Genomic DNA, 6,271 nt, shown 5'->3' on the forward strand with positions numbered 1-6,271 from the left:
TATTTATGAGATGATCGAGGTAAACAATAGCAACAATTTTTTTTTTAAATTGATGCAGTGGCAACAAATTAGAAAATCATCTTTTGCCACTTTTTAAAATAATTTATTAGTATAAATTGTCACACTTTAAAATGTATTTTTAATGTTAATAAATAAATTAGCTTAAAATAATACATTAAAATCTAAAGGATAATCAAAGTATAATTTAAAGTATAAAATAAACCCAAAGTTGTACATGTTTGCAAAGTGATGGAGCACTGTAATAGTCTTAGTGCATCCAAATAAAGGCATCATTTAACTGATTATTTCTTTCTTATCTCACACTAAAGGTTCAATACTGCAGATATATATAAAGTATTAGTAATAACATTGGTACTGCTAAATGTGTATATAACTAATTATTTATTGATTTAAGATCAAAGAGTGCACTATATGATCTTCCAGATATATTAATTATATTCTTTAATATAATAATATTTTTGGTAACATTATTGTTTGCAAATTCTCCGTATTTTTTTTTATATATTTATAATAACGTGTAGAAAAGACATTAATTAATTAGGTAATAACATAATAGCATAATTGGTAATATTATGTATGGTATTACCGTGTAGAATTTTTGGATTTTATCACCAACTAATTTAATACAACTTATTTTGTAAGCAAATGTAAAGTAGAAATCAACTAAAATCTTAGTAATATTGTTTCCATATTCAATGCTCTCACGTAACATAATACCCTATATAACAAATTTAAACAATTTATAATATAGCCAATTCATCATATATGTATGTTACAACCTCACGGTCAAATCTATACTATAATTAAAAACAAAATCATATTTACTTGATTTCCTGTCCAAACAATAGTAAATAGTAAAGGTAAATTAAAAAAAATGAAAAAAAAGGAACATAAATATTTCACAATAATATTCTACATCATCAATTAAAAATGGAATGGAAATTAGGTAAATTGGAAAAAGAAATGAATATTAATAATTTACTAAAAATTAAAAATGAAAAAAAAAAAAGAATTGAAGTTAGGTTAATTGGAAAACGAAATGAATATTAATAATTGACTGAAAATAAAAATGATCCATAATTGACTAAAATGGAAAAGGAAATGGTCAGATCATTGCATTTTAATTTTCACAATAATATTATACAGTATAATACATCAAATCACAATTATGTCATAAATCTTTCACAATTTTAAACAATGAAATGAAAATTAAAAATAGAACAAAAATATTTTAATAATAATATTCTACATCATCAAGTAAAAGTAAATTAAAAATGAAAAGGAAATATTTAAATAATAATATTCTACATCATCAATAGTAAATGCATATTTTAAATAATAGTAAAGGTAAATTAAAAATGAAACCGGAATATTTCAATAATAATATTCTACATCATCAATTAAAAATAGAACGAAAATTAGGTAAAAATATCACTGTATCTGATATTCTAATTGACTAATTGAATGAAAATTAAAAAAAAAAAGAATAATTGGCTGAAAATGAATATGACATTACAAATTGACTGAAAATATAAAAAGAAATGAATACTAATAGTTGACTGCAAATAAAAAATGATCCATAATTGATTAATATGAAAAAAATAAATGGTTAGATCATTGCATTTTAATTAAAAATGGAACGGAAACTAAAATTTGACGAAAATATTTCAATAATAATTCTACATCATGAATAGTAAATGCATATTTTAAAAAATATTAAAGATAAATTAAAAATGGAACGTAAATATTTCAATAATAATATTATACATCATCAATTAAAAATTGAACAAAAATTAGGTAAAAATATCACTGCATATGATATTCTAATTGACTAATTGACTAAAAATATAAAAGAATAATTTGCTGAAAATGAATTTGATATTACTAATTGACTTAAAATATCAAAGGATCGCTAATTGACTAATACTCTACCATTATATATTTTCACCCGAGTCACCTATCCTGAAAGACTGAAGGTGTTAGCACTATACGATGATGGACAGGATTGCGTTGCTACAACCGATGTCATCTACAAACAGGTTTCAATAATGTGTAAATACAATCGTTGATATTATGTTTTTTTTTAAATGGCAAAATTGCTATATATCTAAACAAAAAAAAAATATATATATATATATTCCATAGAATTGAATTAAGATAGCAATTCATTCATATAACTGAGTTGCTAGAGAACGAACACATTTGCCTAATTTATAAAAAAAAAATACTAAACAATGATAAATAAAATCTCCAAAGTTACAGCATCGCATGCGTACATTTACACATAAGCTATTAATTTGAGCAATTATTTGCTCAAATTCAAACAATGATAACATCAAAACACATAAATAATTCAAAACATATCTTCCATTGCACTGTATAATATTTAATGTTCTAATTTAAATAATTATATATCAATCCAAATATTTTTAATATATTATAACAAATCTATGCACGGGCGAAAATACTAGTGTCTACAAATATTATTATCATTAAAGAATATAAAAAAATATATGATGGATGCATATGCATGGTAACAATAATAGAAAATATAACGGAAGTTATAATGGTAAGAGTATTTTACTATATGGGAAAAGATAACGGAAGTTATAAGAAAAATTACTATACTAAAAATAATAGTTAGTTTTATTTTTATTACTAAAATAGGCATATTATAATGACCGTTATTATATAGTTTTATAATAACAATTAAATTTGATTTCATATAGATTTTAATTAATAGGGATTTAATAGTTATTTTAAAAAATATATATAAATATTGGGAATATGTTTTTTGCGTATCGCGCATATAAAAGAGTAAAAGACTAGTATCTATCTACAATTTTAATAAGAGCCAATAATGTTAAACTCCTAATGGGAACTAAAAAAATATCGGTATAACAGTATGCTAATAAAGATTGTACTTTGTGTTTTTTTAATTGTACAACCCCAAATTAAATCCCTAATAATCTACCCTCATTCTTTTTAATTTTACCAAATTAGATCTGTCAAATTAAACAGATTCTGTTAAGTTGAAGTAGCGGTGGCAATTTTGTAGTTCAATGAAAATTGGATGGTAGTTTCTAACTTATGGTCTTCTTCAAAGAAATTAGGGCAGCAAAACTACAAAATTCTCTGTGCCGACTACCGACAATCGAAAGTATTTCATCTGTGCCGACTACCGAAACGAGAAGTACAGGCCGAACCAGGTTTTGTTTTTTCTTTCTTTTATTTTCCTACTTTCTTTTATGTGCAATTTTATTTTATTTTTTAATTCACAATTTCATATATTGCCATCACAAGCAATGTATATCATGATTTTGTGTTTCTTGTGATCTGTATAAAATATAAACTCAGGGAATCTCAAATTAAGCATGCTATGAGTTTTTGTTGGAGTCTGGTATTCTAAATTTAGTATCTCTAAGCATATGTATGCACATACATGTGCTGCAATTCATAAGTTGGATTAACTAAGTTTACTATGTGAAACACAAGTGGCATGCATTCATGCTCATGCTTGTCCTTTTCTTCTTAGATCTCTTTCAAGCAAACAGTTTTGGGAGGAATTCAAAGTTGAGCTCGTGAGGATCTTAATAGCAGTAGCAAAATAATCATGAAACTGGGGGGATTGTTAACTGATACGTAACAATATGCCTCTTGATGCTTCATTGCTTGGTTCATGTTTGCAATCTGCTGCTTCAGCAATAGGGAAGAAAATTTATGTTAATCTGTAATATTCTTTAACTATAAAAACATGGGGAATAGATGTGTCCCATAAATTATTATATTATTATAGTGTACTGTTTCAATTTGGTTGCTAACATTTATTTTATGGTCCTAGATCAGTTAGAATTTGACTATGACTTTTATTGTTCAGATGCATTTCATGAACATGAATATGTAGAATGAAATGGGAGGAGTTACCATGGTGGATAGTAATGTAAACTTTGTTCATCACTGCAGTGTTATTATTGAGGCACTTAAGGTGGACAGTCTGCAGAGACTTTGTTCATCGCGGGAGCCAATTTTTCGGAGAGTTGTAAGATTATGTCTTTTTATGAAATATCTTTGTTCACAGAGCAATTAGAAGCAGGAATTATAGCAAAAACATGAATCCGTTGGAGGAAGTAGTGAAACACTATTGTTACATGTATCTTAAGAAAAATCATACCTTTCGTGTCCTTTAATCTCAATGTGTATTATTTTCTATGTATAGGTTAGTGAAGAAGTGCAACTTGCATTGGAAAACCTGGGCCCTGCCCGAATTAATGCAAGATTTGACTTTACATATCAGTGCTTATGGTTTTGGTTTGCCCCTCTTTATGAGGTTTATGTTGGTTCTTCAAAAGTGAGGTCCATCTTCAACAGCCTAAGCTGTTTTTTCTATTATTTTATAATACTTCGATTTTTTATATTGTTAGGTAATTTTTTGAAAGGTCGACCTTTAATCTATGATGACTAGCTCCAATATCAATACTCCCTTTTTAGGGGAAAAAATACTGCAATTGAGTTGGCGAAATTAAGGTAGAATTAGAATATAAATCCAGCTCTCAATAAATAAGGCATAGGGACAAACATTTAATTGAAAGTTCAGAAGATTTTAGCAGTATTCAGGTATCTTTAGCATTTCCCAATAGTAATGTAGCTCCTTTATATATATTTAGAGTTGTTATCTATTGTTCCCAATTAAATACTTCACAGATACCGTATGCTTGGAAGCATATCCTTGAGGATGCCTCAACAGAAGAGAAATTTGAATTGTCTTTGAAGGCAGACAACTCAAATACCCAAGCCAGATATTGGCTGTCAAAAGTGCATCTCAAGTACCACGCCCCCGACGCTTCTAAAGCCATGTAAGAAGTTTATTTGTTCACCATAAAACATATTTTCGATGGCGTTCTTACTTGTTCACCATAAAACATATTTCCAGTGGCACTTCTAAAGCCAGAGTACTTACTTTTGTTATAATTTAGCTATTTACAATTTCTTTATCTTTTATTAAAATATATAAGCACCGAGACTATTTTTCATATTTTGTTAGTTTAGCACTTTTTTTCTCGACTCTCTCATTATTATATGAATACTTTAACCAATCAAGGAACACTAATTTAAAAATATACATTGGGCATTAGTTAAATCGCGCAAAGCGCGTGTGCTAACTATATAGTAATAAGAGCCAATAAAGTTAGGCCTATAACTGGAACTAAAAAATGTCCGTCCAATTATTTGATGAACTGAATGTGTTGGTTTGACGGCCTAAGGCAGCCATTCGACAGGTCAACACTACCATAAAATTCTAGGTTAAATGAATAAATTGTTTGTGAGAAGAAAAAGGAGCAGAGTAACATTAATAACTTGAATTGCAAATCCCTTACAATGTGACCCCGGGGGGTTAATTTTTTACAAGGAGTTAGATCCTCTACAAGGCAAGAAGATGCAATAAATAACTAAAATTACTCTTTAGAAACTTCCAAAACCAGTGCATTAATTGCCTAAAATGAGAAAAGGAAGCTACTTCCCCGCCCAAGAAAACAATCTCCACGAAATCCAACCTTAAATGCCTCTTGGACACACACCAATTCCTTCAGCTGGGATAAGAGCACTCAACCTGGTACGCACTGATGTGCCAACTGGTTTCTCCACTTTAATTTCCTGTTTGATTTACACTTTTTGCCACATTGCATAGTTGACTTCGTTTACTTGTCATAATTTGTCCGATCCTTTTAAAATTTTGTTCTTAAAAAGTTAATAAATATAGTTAACATGTAATTTAATCATTCAATTAAAATAGTTACAAGAGAGGGATAGAAATTAAAGGTCGTGGGAGAGATATTGTTTTTTTCTTTTTTAGAACTATTGACTCTATTACAATGTAGTACTTAAATGTTAACCCTATCTTATTATATGGTGAAATGGAAAAAATTTAAATGAATGACTAGTTGTGACAACAAACAAAAACCAAGATTGTAATAAGATAAAAATCTATATCTATCTATATATAAAAGTAAAATCCTCCTAACCAAATTTATCCCCCAAAACTTAAGGGTATTTCAGTAATGTCATCCATTATTTATATATAGATATTATATACAATTAATAATACTAGTATTTGCACCCGTGCGTTGCAAGGAATGAATTTGTTATAAAATTTTAAAAATATTTATATCGATATACAATTGTATAAATTATAAAATCGAATATTATATAATATATTTGAAGAATTGAGTTGCACCGATTATGTTTTCTGATG

At 27.7% G+C, this 6,271-nt stretch overlaps 1 long non-coding RNA gene across 1 annotated transcript; it reads left to right on the forward strand.

Moving 5' to 3' along the window:
- The first annotated feature begins 3,160 nt into the window (after window positions 1–3,160).
- LOC109189902 lies at window positions 3,161–4,208 on the forward strand. The gene is made up of 2 exons (XR_002055659.1): window positions 3,161–3,230; window positions 3,557–4,208. It is a non-coding gene; the product is annotated as an uncharacterized LOC109189902 (long non-coding RNA).
- Window positions 4,209–6,271: the final 2,063 nt, after the last annotated feature.

This window comes from Ipomoea nil, unplaced genomic scaffold (assembly GCF_001879475.1).
Source record: "Ipomoea nil cultivar Tokyo-kokei standard unplaced genomic scaffold, Asagao_1.1 scaffold1568, whole genome shotgun sequence".
NCBI classification, from domain to species: domain Eukaryota; kingdom Viridiplantae; phylum Streptophyta; class Magnoliopsida; order Solanales; family Convolvulaceae; genus Ipomoea; species Ipomoea nil.